Source organism: Meles meles, chromosome 11, assembly GCF_922984935.1.
Source record: "Meles meles chromosome 11, mMelMel3.1 paternal haplotype, whole genome shotgun sequence".
NCBI classification, from domain to species: Eukaryota; Metazoa; Chordata; class Mammalia; order Carnivora; family Mustelidae; genus Meles; species Meles meles.
In genome coordinates, this window is record NC_060076.1 from 71,592,967 (window position 1) to 71,615,260 (window position 22,294).

The following is a 22,294-nucleotide window of genomic DNA, read 5'->3' on the forward strand; positions in this document are numbered from 1 at the left end:
TAAATCCCACTTGATCGTGGTGAATAATCCTTTTAATGTACTGTTGAATCCTATTGGCTAGTATTTTGGCGAGAATTTTTGCGTCTGTGTTCATCAAGGATATTGGTCTGTAGTTCTCTTTTTTGGTAGGATCCTTGTCTGGTTTTGGGATCAAGGTGATGCTGGCCTCATAGAATGAGTTTGGAAGTTTTCCTTCCATTTCTATTTTTTGGAACAGTTTCAGGAGAATAGGAATGAGTTCTTCTTTAAATGTTTGGTAGAATTCCCCTGGGAAGCCATCTGGCCCTGGGCTTTTGTTTGTTTGGAGATTTTTGATGACTGTTTCAATCTCCTTACTGGTTATGGGCCTGTTCAGGTTTTCTATTTCTTCCTGGTTCAGTTGTGGTAGTTTATATGTCTCTAGGAATGCATCCATTTCTTCCAGATTGTCCAATTTGTTGGCGTAGAGTTGCTCATAGTATGTTCTTATAATTGTCTGTATTTCTTTGGTGTTAGTTGTGATCTCTCCTCTTTCATTCATGATTTTATTGATTTGGGTCCTTTCTCTTTTCTTTTTGATGAGTCTGGCCAGGGGTTTATCAATCCTATTGATTCTTTCAAAGAACCAGCTCCTAGTTTCATTGATTTTTTCTATAATCCTAAAATTTATATGGAACCAGAAAAGACCTCGAATAGCCAAAGGAATATTGAAGAACAAAGCCAAAGTTGGTGGCATCACAATTCCGGACTTCAAGCTCTATTACAAAGCTGTCATCATCAAGACAGCATGGTACTGGCACAAAAACAGACACATAGATCAGTGGAACAGAATAGAGAGCTCAGAAATCGACCCTCAACTCTATGGCCAACTCATCTTCGACAAAGCAGGAAAGAATGTCCAATGGAAAAAAGACAGCCTCTTCAATAAATGGTGCTGGGAAAATTGGACAGCCACATGCAGAAAAATGAAATTGGACCACTTCCTTACACCACACACGAAAATAGACTCCAAATGGATGAAGGACCTCAATGTGAGAAAGGAATCCATCAAAATCCTTGAGGAGAATGCAGGCAGCAACCTCTTCGACCTCAGCCGCAGCAACATCTTCCTAGGAACAACGGCAAAGGCAAGGGAAGCAAGGGCAAAAATGAACTATTGGGATTTCATCAAGATCAAAAGCTTTTGCACAGCAAAGGAAACAGTTAACAAAACCAAAAGACAACTGACAGAATGGGAGAAGATATTTGCAAACGACATATCAGATAAAGGGCTAGTATCCAAAATCTATAAGGAACTTAGCAAACTCAACACCCAAAGAACAAACAATCCAATCAAGAAATGGGCAGAGGACATGAACAGACATTTCTGCAAAGAAGACATCCAGATGGCCAACAGACACATGAAAAAGTGCTCCACGTCACTCGGCATCAGGGAAATACAAATCAAAACCACAATGAGATATCACCTCACACCAGTCAGAATGGCTAAAATTAACAAGTCAGGAAATGACAGATGCTGGAGAGGATGTGGAGAAAGGGGAACCCTCCTCCACTGTTGGTGGGAATGCAAGCTGGTCCAACCACTCTGGAAAACAGCATGGAGGTTCCTCAAAATGTTGAAAATAGAACTACCCTATGACCCAGCAATTGCACTACTGGGTATTTACCCTAAAGATACAAACATAGTGATCCGAAGGGGCACGTGTACCCGAATGTTTATAGCAGCAATGTCTACAATAGCCAGACTATGGAAAGAACCTAGATGTCCATCAACAGATGAATGGATAAAGAAGATGTGGTATATATACACAATGGAATACTATGCAGCCATCAAAAGAAATGAAATCTTGCCATTTGCGACGACGTGGATGGAACTAGAGCGTATCATGCTTAGTGAAATAAGTCAATCGGAGAAAGACAACTATCATATGATCTCCCTGATATGAGGACATGGAGAAGCAACATGGGGGGGTAGGGGGATAGGAGAAGAATAAATGAAACGAGATGGGATTGGGAGGGAGACAAACCATAAATGACTCTTAATCTCACAAAACAAACTGGGGGTTGCTGGGGGGAGGTGGGATTGGGAGAGGGGGAGCGGGCTATGGACATTGGGGAGGGGAGGCGAACCATAAGAGACTATGGACTCTGAAAAACAACCTGAGGGTTTTGAAGGGTCAGGGGTGGGAGGTTGGGGGAACAGGTGGTGGGTAATAGGGAGGGCACGTTTTGCATGGAGCACTGGGTGTTGTGCAAAAAGAATGAATACTGTTACGCTGAAAAAATAAATAAAATGGGAAAAAAAAAAATAAAGATGAATTAGTAACTATCCTTCTGAAACTGTTCCAGAAATTGAAGATCCCAGAATGCTTCCAATTTCATTCTTTGAGGCCAGCATTACCCTGATGCCAAAAATAGACACAGACACTACAACAAAATAACATTATAGAAAAATAGCCCTAATGAACACTTATACAAAATTTCAACAAAATATTAGCAAACCTGATTCAGCAATACATTAAAAGGATCGTCTATTATGACCAAGTGAGATTTATTCCAGGGATGCAAGGAGAGTTCAATATCCACAAATCAAAATGATATACCACACTAAAAAAAAAGGATAGAAGTAATATAATCATCTCAATAGATGCAGAAAAAGCATATAATTTTATATCCATTTATGATAAAAAAACTCTCAACATGGCATAGAGAGGAAACATACCTAAACATAATAAAAGCCGTAATGACAAATCCACAGCTAACATCATACTCAATGGTAGGAGTATGATGTTAAAAAAACAAACAAAAAAAACTCAAAGTTTTTCTAAGATCAGGAAAAAGACAAGACCACTCTTGCCACTTTTATTTACATAGTACTGGAAGTCCTAGCCACAACTATCAGATGCCTCCCCCCCCCAAAAAAAAAGGAAAAAAAAAAAAACCACTCAAATTGGAAAAGTTAAAAAGTGACTATTTTCAGATGACATACGATATTAGAAAACGCTGAAAATGCCAGGAAAAAACTATTAGAATAGAATCAGTAAAGAAGCAGGATACATATTTAGTACATAAAAATATGTTGCAACTAGGGGGAGTCAAGATGGCGGGGAAGTAGGAGGAGGCACCATTTCAACCTGTACCCTAAAGTGAGCTGATTACCTACCAAAGAACTCCGACCACCCATGAAATCAGCCTGAGATCAGAATTATACACGTCTGGATCTCTACAGAAGCAGAAGACGCCAGTGGCAGGTAAAGCAGACTGGGAACGTCCGACTGATATCGGAAGATAAACAAAAGGGGGAGGGAGCCACCAGAGGTGACCGATTGGAAAGTAACACCCCAACACGAGAGTGCTCTGCATCTGGGGATCAGCATTAACTTGGAGTCTGGTTGAAAGCACTCAAAAAACAAACAGCAAAGGATCGCGGGGGGTAATAGTGGGAACCTGGGCAGTTAGGGTCAGGGACCTAAGTCCCTGGACCCAGGACAGCCTCCCCTGGCGCGGAGCCAGAGAGAGTGTGGCGGAGAAATCAGGTCTCCGTCCCTGAGCCGCCAGTGCACTTGAATGCCAGCGCGCCCGAGAACGAGTGGAGTCTGGCTCCCGTGAGGGGCTGGGAGCCTGGCCAGACGGCAATCCTGAAACGCGCGCGTCCCACACCCTCCCTTGGGATAGGTGCTCATAGGTGCTAGCCTGGAGCTCTGGCATCCGGAAAAACCAGACATTCCCAGCCCGGGACGGCGGGAAAATCTCAGTGTGCAATCTCTGCTCGGAACCTCTCTGGCGGTCTGGAGCTGCCTAGACAGCCACCGCTGCCCTGGTTTTGGGTACAACAAGGAGCTCCTGCATCCCCAGGGACAGTGACTCAGAACCGACTCTGCCAGCAGCTTTTGCAAAACAGTCTGAGGCTTCTCTCTGAGAGGGAGGTTGGGGTGCTGTTTGCTCTCCTCTAAACCTCCAAAAACCATCAAAAGCTGTCAAGGCGAGAGAAAGCAGATGAAAGAACATAAAAATCCCCAGAGAACAAAAGGCTGAAAAAAACAGTTCCCTGAAAAAAAAAGAGCTCACCCCCTTGAGGGGAGCGGGAGGACCTAACTCAGGGAACATCATTGTCTGAAAACCCACGTGGCAGCCCCCCCCCCCAGAAAACCATCCAGGAAGGAAGAAAAAAAAAAAAAAGACTGCAAGAGAACAACCACCACTACTTCATAAATACAACTTTTATTTTTAACTCTTTACCAATATTCTGGTTCTTTTTTTTTATACATACAGATAATTTTTTAACCTATTTACCATCACACTGAGATGTCCAGTACATCAAATTCTTTAATAACCTTCTAACCTGAACTTTTTGATACATACACCCATGTTTTTCTTTTGCTTTTCTATTTTTTTAATTCTTTTTTAATTTTACCTTAGTTTAGTCTAGTTTATTCTTTTTTAATTTTTATTTTCTACTATACATATAGAGTTAAACTTCAAGGTAATCCCCTTTCCCCAATCAATGCTACCCCTATAGGCAAACCAGTTTCTAATCCCCCTGTAACTTAGGAAAGTTGAGTCCCTTAACAAAAACATCAAGATACCTTCAGGAAGAATCAAAATAACCTTTCTCACCCACACTGAGAATAACCACTCTCCCAATTTTTCCTTCCGTCAGTGTTTCTGTGAATTTGTGTTTGTCCTGATAATATATAAATCTTATACTTGGGGTTCTTTCTGATGAGGTTCTTCCCTTTTTTTGCTTATATATACATATTTTTTCAATTGTCATATACTTTTATCACTCTTTTTGTTTGTCTGTTTTTGTTTGTATACTTCACAAATCTTACCTTGTGGCCCATTTGGGCTGAGCCTTCTCTTTTATCTTCTCTTTTTTTCCTATCTCTCTCTCTCTTTTTTTTTTTCCTTTTTTCTTTCCCCCTTTTTTTTCGTTCTTCTTCTCTATTTCTTTTTCTTTTCTTTTTTCTCTCATTTGGGTGGGGAATCCTGATTGCACAGAAGCGTTCCAGGGTGCACATTGACTGCACCACAATCGATAAGTCCAGCTGCATCTGTTCAGTCATCTCTTACCAAAATGACTAGGAGGAGGAATACCCAACAGAAGAAAAATACAGAGGATGGGCCTTCTGCAACAGAGCTAATGGCTATCGACATAGACAATATGTCAGAAAAGGAATTCAGACTAACAATTATCCAGGCAATAGCTAGGTTGGAGAAAGCCATGGATGACCAAACAGAATTGATTAGGGCAGAACTGAAAGCCACCAGGGATGATGTTCACAATGTTAGGGCAGAACTGAAAGCCACCAGGGATGATGTTCAAAATGCTCTCAATGAGTTCCAGTCCAATCTAAGTTCTCTAAAAGCTAGGGTAACTGAGACAGAAGATAGAATTAGTGATCTGGAGGACAAACAGATAGAGAGAAAGGATCAGGAGGAAGCCTGGAACAAACAGCTCAGAAGCCACGAAAACAGAATCAGGGAAATAAACGATGCCATGAAACGTTCCAACATCAGAATTATTGGAATCCCTGAAGGGGAAGAAAAAGAAAGAAGTCTAGAAGACATAGTGGAAGAAGTTGTCTATGAAAATTTTCCCAATCTCATGAATGGAAACAACGTTCATGTACTAGAGGCAGAAAGATTTCCTCCCAAGATTTTAGATTCTCGAAAGTCCTCACGGCACCTTATAGTTAGAATGGGGAATTATGTTTCAAGAGAGACCCTCTTAAAAGCAGCTAGGACAAAGAAACTTCTTACATACAGAGGAAAGCCCATTAGAATAATGTCAGACCTTTCCACAGAGACCTGGCAAGCCAGGAAGGGCTGGCAAAATATATTCAGAGTACTAAATGAGAAGAACATGCAACCAAGAATACTCTATCCAGCAAGACTGACATTTAAAATGGATGGAGAGATGAGTTTCCAAGACCGGCAAGGCTTAAAAGACTATGCAACCACCAAGCCGACACTGCAGGAAATATTAAGGGGGGTCCTATAAAAGAGAAAAAATCTTAAGAATATCATTGAACAGAAATATAGAAACAATCTACAGACAGAAAGACTTCAAAGGCAACACGATGTCAATAAAAACCTATCTCTCAATAATCACTCTCAATGTGAATGGCCTAAATGCACCCATAAATCGACACAGAGTTGCAGATTGGATAAAACGTCAGGACCCATCCATATGTTGTCTACAAGAGACCCATTTTGAACCTAAGGATACACCCAGACTGAAAGTGAAGGGATGGAGAAGCATCTTTCATGCCAATAGGCCTCAAAAGAAGGCCGGAGTAGCGATTCTCATATCAGATAAATTAGATTTTAAACTAAAGACTGTAGTCAGAGATACAGAAGGACACTACATAATTCTTAAAGGGACTATCCGCCAAGACGATCTAACAACTGTGAATATCTATGCCCCCAATATGGGAGCACCCAATTACATAAGAAAACTATTAATCAAGATAAAGAGTCATATTGATACGAATACAATAATAGTAGGAGATCTTAATACGCCTCTCTCAGAAATAGACAGATCATCGAAGCAGAAAATTAATAAAGAAATAAGAGCATTGAATGAAACATTGGACCAGATGGACCTCATCGACATATACAGAACATTCCACCCTAAAACAACAGAATATTCATTCTTCTCAAGTGCACATGGAACCTTCTCCAGAATAGACCACATACTGGGTCACAAAGCAGGACTCAACCGATACCAAAAGACTGACATTATTCCCTGCATATTTTCCGATCACAATGCTTTGAAACTGGAGCTCAATCACAAGGAAAAGTTCAGAAGGAACTCAAACACCTGGAAGCTAAAGACCACCTTGCTTAAGAATGCTTGGATCAACCAGGAGATCAAAGACGAACTTAAACAATTCATGGAAACCAATGAGAATGAAGACACCTCGGTCCAAAACCTATGGGATACAGCAAAGGCTGTTCTAAGGGGGAAATACATAGCCATCCAAGCCTCCCTCAAAAACATTGAAAAATCCAGACTACACCAGCTGTCTCTACACCTTAAAGAACTGGAGAATCAACAACAAATCAAACCAACTCCACATGTAAGAAGGGAAATAATCAAGATTAGAGCACAGATCAATGAGGTAGAAACGAGAGATACAGTAGAACGTATCAATGAAACTAGAAGCTGGTTTTTTGAAAGAATCAATAAGATCGATAAACCATTGGCCACACTAATCCAAAAGAAAAGAGAGAAAGCCCAAATTAATAAAATTATGAATGAAAAGGGAGAGATCACAACTAACACCAAGGAAATAGAAACAATCATCAGAAATTATTACCAACAGTTATATGCCAATAAGCTAAGCAACCTAGATGAAATGGATGTATTCCTGGAAAGCTACAAACTCCCAAAATTGAACCAGGAAGAAATTGACAACCTGAATAGACCGATATCTAGTAACGAGATTGAAGCAGTGATCAAAAACCTCCCAAAAAACAAGAGCCCAGGACCTGACGGATTCCCTGGGGAATTTTACTAAACTTTCAAAGAAGAAATAACACCAATTCTCCTGAAGCTGTTCCAAAAAATTGAAGCAGAAGGAAAACTTCCAGACTCTTTTTATGAAGCCAGCATTACCCTGATCCCCAAACCAGGCAAAGACCCTACCAAAAAGGAGAATTTCAGACCAATATCACTGATGAATATGGATGCAAAGATTCTCAACAAGATCCTAGCAAACAGGATCCAGCAGCACATTAAAAAGATTATCCACCATGACCAGGTGGGATTCATCCCTGGGTTGCAAGGTTGGTTCAACATTCGCAAATCAATCAGTGTGATAGAACAAATCCATAAGAGAAGAGAGAAGAACCACATGATCCTCTCAATGGATGCAGAAAAAGCATTTGACAAAATCCAGCATCCGTTCCTGATGGAAACACTTCAAAGTATAGGGATAGAGGGAACATTCCTGAACTTCATAAAATCTATCTATGAAAGACCCACAGCAAATATCATCTTCAATGGGAAAAAGCTTGCAGCCTTCCCGTTGAGATCAGGAACACGACAAGGATGCCCACTCTCACCACTCTTGTTCAACGTAGTATTAGAAGTTCTAGCAACGGCAATCAGACAACAAAGAGAAATAAAAGGTATCCAAATTGGCAAGGAAGAAGTCAAACTCTCTCTCTTCGCAGATGACATGATTCTTTATATGGAAAACCCCAAAGACTCCACCCCCAAACTACTAGAACTCATACAGCAATTCAGTAACGTGGCAGGATACAAAGTCAATGTACAGAAATCAGTGGCTTTCTTATACACTAACAATGAAAATACAGAAAGGGAAATTAGAGAATCGATTCCATTTACTATAGCACCAAGAACCATAAGATACCTGGGCATAAACCTAACCAAAGACGTAAAGGACCTGTACTCGAGGAACTACAGAACACTCATGAAAGAAATTGAAGAAGACACAAAAAGATGGAAGACTGTTCCATGCTCTTGGATTGGAAGAATAAACATTGTTAAAATGTCTATACTGCCTAGAGCCATCTATACTTTTAATGCCATTCTGATCAAAATTCCACCGATATTTTTCAAAGAACTGGAGCAAATAATCCTAAAATTTGTATGGAATCAGAAGAGACCCGAATTGCTAAGGAAATGTTGAAAAACAAAAACAAAACTGGCGGCATCACGTTACCCGATTTCAAGCTTTACTATAAAGCTGTGATCACCAAGACAGCATGGTACTGGCATAAAAACAGACACATAGAGCAGTGGAACAGAGTGGAGAGCCCAGATATGGACCCTCAACTCTATGGTCAAATAATCTTCGACAAAACAGGCAAAAATATTCAATGGAAAAAAGACAGTCTCTTCAATAAATGGTGCTGGGAAAACTGGACAGCGATATGTAGAAGAATGAAACTCGACCATTCTCTTACACCGTACACAAAGATAAACTCGAAATGGATAAAAGACCTCAACGTGAGACAGGAATCTATCAGAATCCTAGAAGAGAACATAGGCAGTAACCTCTTCGATATCAGCCACAGCAACTTCTTTCAAGATATGTCTCCAAAGGCCAAGGAAACAAAAGCGAAAATGAACTTTTGGGACTTCATCAAGATCAAAAGCTTCTGCACAGCAAAGGAAACAGTCAACAAAACAAAGAGGCAACCCACGGAATGGGAGAAGATATTTGCAAATGACAGTACAGACAAAAGGTTGATATCCAGGATCTATAAAGAACTTCTCAAACTCAACACACACAGAACAGAAAATCATATCAAAAAATGGGCATAAGATATGAACAGACACTTCTCCAACGAAGACATACAAATGGCTATCAGACACATGAAAAAATGTTCATCATCACTATCCATCAGGGAGATTCAAATTAAAACAACATTGAGATACCACCTGACACCACTTAGAATGGCCAAAATTAGCAAGACAGGAAACAACGTGTGTTGGAGAGGATGTGGAGAAAGGGGAACCCTCTTACACTGTTGGTGGGAATGCAAGTTGGTGCAGCCACTTTGGAGAACAGTGTGGAGATTCCTGAAGAAATTACGAATAGAGCTTCCCTATGACCCTGCAATTGCACTGCTGGGTATTTACCCCAAAGATACAGATGTAGTGAAAAGAAGAGCCATCTGTACCCCAATGTTTATTGCAGCAATGGCTACGGTCGCCAAACTGTGGAAAGAACCAAGATGCCCTTCAACGGATGAATGGATAAGGAAGATGTGGTCCATATACACAATGGAGTATTATGCCTCCATCAGAAAGGATGAATACCCAACTTTTGTAGCAACATGGATGGGACTGGAAGCGATTATGCTGAGCGAAATAAGTCAAGCAGAGAGAGTCAAGTATCATATGGTCTCACTTATTTGTGGAGCATAACAAAGAACATGGAGGACATGGGGAGATGGAGAGGAGAGGGAGTTGAGGGAAACTGGAAGGGGAGATGAACCATGAGAGACTATGGACTCTGAAAAACAACCAGAGGGTTATGAAGGGGTGGTGGGGGTGGGGGGTGGGGTGGGAGGTTGAGGAACCAGGTGGTGGGTAATAGGGAGGGCACGTACTGCATGGAGCACTGGGTGTGATGCCAAAACAATGTACACTGTTATGCTGTAAATAAACAAATAAAAAAAATATGTTGCAACTATACACTAATAATGAATTAATATAGTAATTATTATAGCTGTACCAAAAAAAATAAAATATCTCGGAATAAATTTAACCAAGGAGATGAAAGACTGGTACTATGAGAAGTACACGACATTGATGAAAGAAATTAGATATGACGCAAATAATGTGAAGATATACTCTGCTCATGGACTGGAAATATTAATACCATTAAAATGTCCATACTACCCGAAACAATCTATGGATTCAATATAATCCCTATCAAATTACCAATGTTATTTTTCATAGAACTAGAACAAAAAAAAAAAATCTAAAATTCGTAGAAAACCACAAAAAAACCCCGAAGAAGAGCAAAGCTTGATATGGTATCATGCTCCCTATATACTTATACTCTACTTAAAGGTACAGTAATCAAAAGTGTATGATATTGGCAAAAAAATATACAATGGGACAGAATAGATTCCAGAAATAAAACCACGCTCATGTGGTCAGTTAATTTTCAATAAGGAGGCAGGAACATATAATGGCAAAACAATGTCTTTTTTCAACAAATGGTGTTGGGAAAACTGGACAGCTACATGCAAAAGAATGAAACTGGACGACTTTCTTATACCATACACAAGAATAAACTCAAAATGGGTTAAAGACTTAAATGTAAGACTGGAAACCATAAAACTTCTTGAAATAAACATAGCTAATAAACCCTGGGACATCAGTCTTAGCAATATTCTTTTGAATTCATCTCTTAAGGCATGACAACTAAAGGAAAATAAACAAACAGGACCACATCAAACTAAAATCTTTTGCACAATGAAGAAAACCAACCACTAAAGGAAAAGACAAAGTATGGAATGGGAGAAAATATTCACAAATGCTATAACTGATAAGGACTTAATGTCCAAAATAAAGAACTCATACAACTTAATATAAAAATATCCAATTAGAAAATGGGCAGAGTAGGGTGCCTGGGTAGCTCAGTGGGTTAAAGCCTCTGCCTTCGGCTCAGGTCATGTTCCCAGGGTCCTGGGATTGAGGCCCACATCGTGCTCTCTGCTCAGCGGGGAGCCTGCTTCCTCCTCTCTCTCTGCCTGCCTCTCTGCCTACTTGTGATCTCTGTCTGTCAAATAAATAAATAAAATCTTTAAAAAAAAAAAAGAAAATGGGCAGAGTAGACATAATGGAAATTCTCCAAAGAAGGCATACAGATGCCCAACAGAAACATATAAAGATATTCAATATCACTAATGATTAGGGAAATTCAGATCAAAACCACAATGAGATATCATCTCACAGCAATTGGAATAGCTAGTATCAAAAATACAATAAATAGGGGCCCCTGGATAGCTCAGTGGGTTAATGCCTCTGCCTTCAACTCAGGTCATGGTCCCAGGTCTTGGGACCAGGATCTCTGCTTGGCAGGGAGCCTGCTTACACTCTTCTCCCGCTCCACCTGCCTCTCTGCCTACTTGTGATCTCTGTCAAGTAAATAAATAAAACCTTAAAAAAATACAATAAATAACAAATATTGGTGAGGATGTGGAGAAAAGAGAACCCTCAAGCACTATAGGTAGGAAGGCAAAATGGTATAGTCATTATGGAAAACAGTATGGAGGGTCCTCAAAAAACTAAAAATAGAATTACCATGGAGCACTTGGGTAGCCCAGTCTGTTAAGTGTCTGACTGTTGATTTTTGCTAAGGTCATGATCTCAGGGTCTGAGACTGAGCCCGGCATCAGGCTCTGTGCTCAAGTGGAGTCTGCTTCTCCTCCCACTTACATGGACTCTGTCTCTCTCTCAAATAAATAAAATCTTAAAAAAAAAATTATCATATGATTCCATGATTCCTTCTCTGGGTATGTATCTCAACAAAACAAAAGCACTAAGTTGCAAAGATATATGTTGTACTATGTACATTGCAGCATTATTTACAATAACCAACATATGGAAGCAACCTATGTGTCCATGATTAGATGAATGAAGGATCGCCCCCACATGCACACCTGGAATATTACTCATCCATAAAAAAGAGTGAAATCTTGTCATTTGAAACAACAGAGAGACACAATATCATGTTATGTAAAATAAGTCAGACAGAAAAAGAAAAAATACCATATGATTTCACTTATCTCTGTAACCTAAAAACCAAAACAAATGGAAAAAAAAAAAAAAGGGAAACGGACTCATAGATACAGAGACCACCTGGTGACTGCCATAGGGAAATGGGGTGAGGCAATGGGTGAAATAGATGAAGGGATTAAAAGGTACACACTTCCAGTTACAAAATAAATAAAACATGAGAAAAAATACAGTATAGGGAATATAGTTAATATTGTGTGATTACTTTGTATGATGAATGAAAGTAGCTTGATGAATCATAGCAATTACTTCATAATGTATTTAACTGCTGAATCATTATGTTGCACAAGCAAAACTAATATTATACACCCACTACACTTCAATAAATTGAAAGTAGATCAGTAATCTTACACCTAAAGGAACTAGAAAAAGAACAGATGAAGTCTAAAGTCTAAAGGAAATAATAAAGATTATAGTAGAAGTAAATGATACAGAAACTAAAAAAAATAGATCAATAAAACCAGGAGCTAGTTCTTTGAAAAAACTAATAAAACTGATAAACTCCTAGCCAGATGTATCAAAAAGAAAACAGAAAGGAAACAAACAAAATCACAACTGAGAGGGGAAAAATAACAATCAACACCACAAAAATAAAGAAAATATAAGATGATATTATGAAAAACTGTATGTCCACAAACTAGACAACCTAGAAGAAATGGATAAACTCCTTGAAACATATAAACTACCAAAACTGAAAAAAGGGAATAGAAAACTTGAACAGACACATAACCAGCAAAGAAACTGAATCCATAATAAAAAAATCTTCCAAGAAACAGAACTTGCAAGGAAATTTTACCAAACATTTAAAGAAGAGTAAATACCTATTCTTCTCAAACTATTCCAAAAAATAGAAAAAGAAGGAAAACTTCCAAATTCATTTTATGAGGCCAGCATTACCCTGATACCAAAACCAGATAAAGATTCCACTAAAAAGAAAAAACTACAGGCCAATATCCCTGATGAACATGGATGTAAAAATTCTCAATAAAATCCAGTGATACATTAAAAGAATCATTCACCACAATCAAATGGGATTTATTCCTGGATTGCACGGGTGATTCAATACTCACAAATCAATCAACATGACATACTGCATTAGTAAAAGAAAGAAGAGCCATATGATCCTCTCAATAGATGCAGAAAAAGCATTTGACAAAGTGCAACATCTATTCCCAATAAAAACCCTCAACAAAGTAGGTACAGTGTCCCCTATTCATCAGAACCTGGCCCTTCAGGTGAGTATCTTGTGTGTGTTGCTTATACTCCACTCTCGTGTCTGAGTCACTTTTCCTGACTTTTAAAGCTCCAAGTTCCATGTCCCACTACTTACAAAAACTCATGGAATTCTGTCCCAAATTCGTGGAATTCAGCCCCTCTGGTATGTATGTATGTTTGTATGTATAATTTTAAGATTCTATTTATTTATTTGACAGAGCAAGAGAGCACAAGCAGGGGGAGCAGCAGAGGGAGAGGAAGAAGCATACTCCTCGCTGGGCAGGGAGCCCAACACGGGGCTCAATGACAACCCAAGCCAAAGGCAGATGCCAAATGAACTGAGCCATCCAGGCTCTCCTCTGGTTTTATGGGGATTAGTGTTCCTTGTGTGAGCTCCCTGGTGCCATGGCCTGTTTCTCTGTCCTCTGTATGCACACAGTTCCCCTCCTGCTGACAGCTTCTATTAATTTTTGTTTAGTCTATTTTGTCTGATATCAGTGGCTACACTAATTGTTAATAGAGAAAAAGAACGTTTTGTAAGGATAAGAGAATCCATCCATCAGAAGATACAGCACTTACAAATATACACATATTTACCAATAAAGCTCCAAAACACATGAAGCAAAAACTGTCAGATCTGAAAGAGAAACAGACAATTCAGAGACTAATTGGGGACCTCAATATCCCTGACTGTAATAATGGCTAAACCACTAACAGAACATCAAGAAGGAAATAAATATTTAAATTCCATTATCAACCAGTTAGACCATAAGACATTTGAAGAAGCCTATAACCAATGACAGCAGTATATATTTTTCTAGAAAATACATAGATCATCCTCCAGGATAGATCATATGTTAGTCTATAAAACAAGTCTCAGTACATGTAAGGCAACAAAATTTACACAAAATTTTTTTTAAGATTTTATTTATTTATTTGACAGAGATCACAAGTAGGCAGAGAGGCAGGCAGAGAGAGGAGGGGAAGCAGGCTCCCCACTGAGCAGAGAGCCCAAAGTGGCGCTTGATCTCAGGACCCCAGGATCATAACCTGAGCCAAAGGCAGAGGTTTTAACCCACTGAGCTACCCAAGTGCCCCACAAAATTTATTCTTTAATCACAATTATAAATCAATTATTGGAGTAAATATGAGAAAATCACAATAATGTAGAGATGAAACACTTTTTTTTAAAGATTTATTTATTTGACAGATAGAGATTATAAGTAGGCAGAGAGGCAGGCAGAGAGAGAGAGAGAGGAGGAAGCAGGCTCCCTGCTAAGCAGAGAGCCCAATGCGGGGCTGGATCCCAGGACCCTGGGATCATGACCTGAGCTGAAGGCAGAGGCTTTTTTTTTTTTTTTTTTTTTTTTAAAGATTTTATTTATTTATTTGACAGAGAGAGAGATCACAAGTAGGCAGAGAGGCAGGCAGAGAGAGAGGAGGAAGCAGGCTCCCCACGGAGCAGAGAGCCCGATGCGGGGCTCGATCCCAGGACCCTGAGATCATGACCTGAGCCGAAGGCAGCGGCTTAATCCACTGAGCCACCCAGGCGCCCCGAAGGCAGAGGCTTTAACCCGCTCAGCCACCCAGGCACCCCTGAAACACGTATTTTTAAATAACCATTGGGTCAAACAAGAAATCCCAAGGGGCTTATAATTTCAAAAATGAAATCATGCAGGCTTTTTTGCAGCTGCTGCTCATGGACATATAAGCTGGTAGGCTTAGGTTTATGGGTCCCCTAGGGACTAGAACTAATGGAGAGAGAGTTCTCAACAAGTTATACCCCAGAGCACAGCAGAGGGGAACAAACTGAACCACCCCAAGTGTGTGTATGAGAGAGGTTTTAGTTTATGAACATAGCTGTTGCCTGAGAGAGAGTGGGTGCTGCCTTTAGGCTCTCCCTCTGCCTCACTCCAGGTTGTTGGTATCTCCCAGAAAAAAACATGTGCACATATCTGCTGCCACAGTTTATTTTTTTAAAGATTATTTATTTATTTGACACACAGATCATAAATAAGCAGAGAGGCAGGCAGAGAGAAAGGGGGAAGCAGGCTCCCTGCTGAGCAGAGAGCCCAATGCAGGGCTTGATCCCAGGACCCTGAGATCATGACCTGACCCAAAGGTAGAGGCTTAACCACTGAGCCACCCAGGTAGCCCTCCTGCCACAGTTTTTGAGGCTGCCACTCAAGGGCCACCCTTTGATTGCCAGGCTCTGGGAGCCAGCAGGGCTTGTGTTCACAGATTCAACCAGAGGGTAGCAAAGAAACAGTTCTTAATTGGCTACTGCCCCAGGGCTCAGTGCAGAGGGAGCACACAGAAACACCCACTTCCCATTCTTCCCCTGCAGGAAGTATATTTGCATACTTTAAAACTTTCTGCCTCAAGGTCTGGCTTCCAAGCGGCTGGAATTTAGGTGCTGACTGAGATACTCCCATTGGGACCCTGACAAGCCTAGGCACCCCATCAACTAATCAACTACTGGGAGCCACTAAGAATAAAGTAGGCTGCTTGGACAATCAAAAAGTTTTGAGAGACAACCAAGAGCTAGGGAAGGGTTGAACGCTAAGGTTTATCTCCAACACAAGGCCACTCCCTCAAGACTGGAAAAGGTGGCTATTCCTTTCTTTCTTTTTTTTTTTTTTAATTAAATTTTTTATTTATTTTTTTATGAACATATAATGTATTTTTAGCCCCAGGGGTACAGATCTGTGAATCACCAGGTTTACACACTTCACAGCACTCACCATAGTGCATACCCTCCCCAATGTCCATAACCTCACCACACTCTCCCAACCCCCCTCCCCTCAGCAACCCTCAGTTTGTTTTGTGAGTTGTCTCTTATGGTTTGTCTCCCTCCCTATCCCATCTTGTTTCATTTATTCTTTTCCTACCCCCAAACCCCCGACGTTGCATCTCTACTTCCTCATATCAGGGAGATCATATGATAGTGGTCTTTATCCGACTGACTTATTTCGCTAAGCATAATACCCTCTAGTTTCATCCACGTCATCGCAAATGGCAAGATTTCATTTCTTTTGATGGCTGCATAGTATTCCATTGTATATACACACCACATCTTTATCCATTCATCTGTTGATGGGCTTTTTTTTTTTTAAGATTTTATTTATTTTTTAATTTGACAGACAGATCACAAGTAGGCAGAGAGGCAGGCAGAGAGAGAGATGGGGAGGCAGGCTCTCTGCTGAGAAGAGAGCCCGATGTGGGGCTTGATCCCAGGACCCTGGGCTCAATCTCAGGACCCTGGGATCATGACCTGAGCTGAAGACAAAGGCTTTAACCCACTGAGCCACCCAGGCACCCCAAGGTGGCTATTTCTATAATGCATAGAAACCAACACAGACAGTCAAGGAAAATGCTTTAGGACTATGTCCCAAATGAAAGAGAAAAATCTTATGATTTGCCGATATAGAATTCAAATTAATGGCCATAAGATGCTCACCAAGCCCAGGAGAAGAATGGATGAACTAAGTGAGAAGTTCAACAAAAAGATATAAAAATCTAAGAAAGTACCAAAGAGCAGCTACAGAGATGAAGAATATAACAACTGAACTGAAAAATAGGATAGAGGGGTTCGACAGTGGAGGAGATGAAGCAGAAGAAACATGAACTCTAGAAGGCGGCAGGGGATTTCACCCAATGAGAGCAGAAAAAGAAAAAAGAATGAAAAAGAGAATAGGTAGGCTAAGGAATTTAAAGGACAATATGAAACAGACAAACATTTGCATTATAGGACTCCCAGAAGAAGAGAGAGAAAAAGGGGCAGAAAACTTACTTGAAGAAATAATGTTTGGAAACTTTCTTAACCTGGGGAAGGAAATAAGCACCCAGACCCAGGAATCCTAGATAATCCCAAGTTGGGATGAACCAAAGGAGATCCATGTGAACAATTTGGACAACCTAAAAGAAACAGATAAATTCCTAGAAGTCTACAACCTACCAAGACTGAATCATGAAGAAATAAAAGATCTTTTTTTTAAAAAAATATTTTATTTATTTGACAGAGAGAAATCACAACTAGGCAGAGAGGCAGGCAGAGAGAGAGGAGGAAGCAGGCTCCCTGAAGAGCAGAGAGCCCGATGCGGGGCTCGATCCCAGGACCCTGGGATCATGACCTGAGCCGAAGGCGGAAGCTTTAATCCACTGAGCCACCCAGGCACCCCAAAGAAATAAAAGATCTTAATAGATCAATTACTAGTTAGGAGTGCTCATATAACAATAAAACATGATTCTGGCCAGCTGTGTGTGACCTACTTAAGTATCGATTATTTCTTACATGACTTTTTTAAAAGATTTTATTTATTTATTTTTGACAGAGAGAGACAGTGAGAGAAGGAACACAAGCAGGGGGAGTAGGAGAGGGAGAAGCAGGCTTTCCACAGAGCAAGAAGCCCAATGTGGGACTCCATTCCAGGATCCTGGGATCATAACCTGAGCTGAAGGCAGACACTTAATGACTGAGCCCTTTCTTACATGACTTCTTATTATAGCTCTTCTTCCATGATAAATAAGTAACAGGGCAAATTACCCAGGGGATGCCATGATTGAGGAGTAAGGTCAAGTTTCTTTTAGGGGCGCCTGTGTGGCTCAGTGGGTTAAAGCCTCTGCCTTCGGCTCAGGTTGTGATCCCAGGGTCCTGGGATCAAGCCCTGCATTGGGTTCTCTGCTCGGCAGGGAGCCTGCTTCCACTTCCCTCTCTCTGCCTACTTGTGATCTCTGCCTGTCAAATAAATAAAATCTTTTTTTAAGAAAAGTTTCTTTTAGCTTAATAATGGACTATGAAACATACAACATTCCATATTCAGAAAATGGTGGGCATTTCAGCAATTTTATCTCTTCTTTGGATTGCTAACAAATGATGAGATTACTTAAAATTGTGATCTTGACCTTGAATTGAACATCTACTTTCAGTGGATGTCAAGGATGAGATTATTGCCTAAACCAATCATTTCCACCCCCCACCTTCATTCAAGTCCCTGGTAGAACTGCATTGTATGAATGATGGCATAGGCTACCTAGAGAATGAGCAGGTGAAAACACACCTTGCCATTACTATAGCGCTATTCAATGTGGAAAGAGGGATAGGCATTTCTCTTCTTTGAATTACTCCAAATAGATGGAAAAATTAGATCCATAATAATAGATATGTATACTAATATTTAAACTCTGGAAAAATAAATATAGTTGAAACCAACTAATATGAAACTTGAAACATGCTAGCAATGGTTCTATTATATTTAAAAAGTGGGGGGGAGGGGGTGCCTGGGTGGCTCAGTGGATTAAAGCCTCTGTCTTCAGCTCAGGTCATGATCCCAGGGTCCTGGGATCAAGCCCCACATCGGGCTCTCTGCTCCGTGGGGAGCCTGCTTCCTCCTCTCTCTCTGCCTGCCTCTCTGCCTAGTTGTGATTTCTGTCAAAAAAAAAAAAAAAAACAAAACGTGGGGGGAGTGGAAAATGAGAAAAACATTGGGATGACTATAAACAAAAACACAACATATCAAAGTTCATGGATGCAACAAAAACAGGGCTCAGATGGAAATTTAGAGTTATAAATGCTTATATTAAAAAAGATCTCAAATCAATAACCTAACCTTTCACCTTAAACTAGAAAAAGTAGAATTAAACCCAAAGCAGGCAGAATGGAGTACATAAATATTAGAGCAGAAATAAATGGATAATTAATAGAGAAAACAAAACCAAAACTTGCTTCTTTAAAAGATAAACAAAAGCGATTTTTTTTTTTTTTTTTTTTTTTTGCTGATTCGGATGCCTTTTATTTCTTTTTGTTGTCTGATTACCGAGGCTAGGATTTCTAGTACTATGCAGAATGGCAGTGGTGAGAGTGGACAGCTGTGCCATGTTCCTGACCTTAGCAGAAAAGCTCTCAGTTTTTCCCCATTGAGAATGATATTTGCTGTGGGTTTTTCATAGATGGCTTTCATGATATTGAGGTATGTACCCTCTATGCCTACACTGTGAAGAGTTTTCATCAAGAAAGGATGCTGTACTTTGTGAAATGCTTGTTCAGCATCTATTGAGAGTATCTTATGGTTCTTGTTCTTTTATTAATGTATTAATATCACATTGATTGATTTGCAGATGTTGAACCAACCTTGCAGCCCAGGAATAAATCCCACTTGGTCGTGGTGAATAATCCTTTTAATGGACTGTTGGATCCTGTTGGCTAGTATTTTGGTGAGAGTTTTTGCATCTGTGTTCATCAAGGATACTGGTTTGTAATTCTCCTTTTTTGTGGGGTCTTTGTCTGGTTTTGGGGTCAAGGTGATGCAGGCCTCATAAAATGAGTTTGGAAGTTTTCTTTCCATTTCTATTTTTTGGAACAGTTTAGCTAGACATACATAAGAAAAAACAGAAAAACTCAAATTACTAAAATTAAGTGTGAAAGATAACTACTTCTAACATTAAAAACATAAAAAGGACTAGAAGGGAATGTCATGAACTATCAGAGTAGATAATGCAGATGAAGGGGATAAATTTCTAGAAAGACACAAAGTGCCAAAACTGAATCAAGAAGAAACAGAATACGTGAATACACCTATGACAAAGAGACTGAATTAGTCATCAAAAAAAACCTCCAACAAAGAAAAGTCTAAGCCCAGATGTCTTCATTGGCGAATTCTTTCAAACACTAAAAAAGAGTTAACACCAATCCTTAAAAACTCTTGGAAAAATGTCTGAGGGAGGCACACTTCCTAACTCAGTACCCTGATATAAAAACAGATAAAGATCTCACAAGAAAATTATAGATCAATATCATTTAGGAATATAGATGCAAAATCCTCAATAAAATATAAACAAACTGACTCCAGCAACATAGAGTAGGGGTTATACCCTATGACCAAGTAGGATTTATCCCAGGAATGCAATGTTGATTTAACATATGAAAAAAAAATCAATGCAATACAAAATATTAATAAAATATAGGATGAAAAAACCTATATGATCATTTTAATAACGTATCTGACAAAATGCAACATCTTTTTATGACAGAAACGCATAACCACTAGGAAAAGAAATTTTTTTTTAACTTTGTCAAGAACATCTAAGAAAAACCCAAAGTTAACTTCATACTGAATCAGCAAGAACTGAAAGTTTTCCCTGCCCCAAAGATCAGAAACAAGAAGGTCTTCTCTCTTGCCATTTCTATTAAACATTGTGCTGGAGGTTCTAGCCAGGAAAATTGAGCAAGGAAATAAAGTAATAGGCATATAAACTGGAAAGAATTAAAACTATCTCCATTTCATATGATATGATATGATATGATCTTGTTCACAGAAAATCCTACAAAATACACAAAAAATTATTAGAGCTAATAAATGAGTTCAACAAAGTTATAGGATACAAGATCAATATACAAAAATTTGTTGTATTTCTATATACTAGCAAATGAACAATCCACAAATGAAATCAAGAAAACCTTATTCTACTTACAATACACAAGAGTAAAATACCCAGTAATAAATTTAACAAAAGAAGTACAAGTCTGTAAGAGACTCTTAATCTCAAAAAACAAACTGTTGCCCGGGGAGGGGGGAAAGGGAGAAGGTGTTTGGGTTATGGACATTGGGGAAGGTATGTGCTATGATAAGTGCTGTGAAGTGTGTAAACCTGGCAATTCACAGACCTGTACCCCTGGGGCTAATAATACATTATATTTTAATAAAAAATTAAAAAATAATTAAATTAATTAAAAATTAAAATTAAAAGAAGTACAAGTCTTGTATGCTGAAAATAGCAAAACATCATTAAAAGAAATTAAGACATTGCATGTTCTTAGACTGGAAAATTTAGTATTAAGATGACAAGACTCCCCAAATCTCTATCAAAATCTCAGCTGCCTGTTTTGCAGAAGTTGGCAAGCATTCCTGAAATTTCATATGAAAATACAAGTAACTCAGAATGGCCAAAACAATCTTGAAAACAAAGAACAAAGTTGGATTCTCACACTTCCAGTTTTCAAAACTTAATACAAAAAGCTACAGTAATCCAGACAGTGTGCATTGGCATATGATGGATTGATCTACGGAATATAATCAAGGCTCCAGAGGTAAACCCACACACTTATGGACAAAGATTTTCAAAAAGGGTGCCCAGACAATTCAAAGGCGGAAAGAACAGTCTTTGACAAAGGGTTCTAAGACCATTGTCTATCCAAATACAAAATAATGAACCTGGATCCATTCCTCACAGTGCTTAAAACAAAGTAAAAATGAGTCAAAATGGATCAAAGACCTAGATATAAGAGCCAAAACCATAAAACTCTTAAAAGAAAAATAGGCATAAATCTTAGTGACCTTGAATTAGGCATTGGTTTTTAAATATAACACTAAATGCATTACCAACAAAATAAAAATGCATAAATTGGAACTTATCAAAATTAAATACTTCCATGCTTCAAAGGACACCCTCAAGAAAGTAAAAAAGAGGTAATACATAGAATGGGAGAAAATATTTTCAAACTGATAAGAACAGATACTACACTTGATCTTAGCCAAAAGGCCGAGAAGCGATGGGAGAAAATATTTTCAAATCATCGAAGTGATAAGAATCTAGTATATAAAATATACGAAGAAGCATTTCACCTCAACAATAAACACATAAATAACTCCATTTTAAGATAACAGATATATTTTTCCAAAGAAGAAGTACAAATATCTAATAAGCACATGAAAAGATGCTCAGTATCATTAGTCTTTGGGAAATGCAAATCAAAACCACAATGAAATACCACCTCACACCCACCAGGATGGCTATAAAAAAAAAACCAAA

The 22,294-nt window shown here is 39.2% G+C and overlaps 1 pseudogene; it reads right to left on the bottom strand.

The window, feature by feature from the left end:
• Positions 1 to 21,935: 21,935 nt before the first annotated feature.
• On the bottom strand, positions 21,936 to 22,036 carry LOC123953710 (annotated as a pseudogene).
• Positions 22,037 to 22,294: the final 258 nt, after the last annotated feature.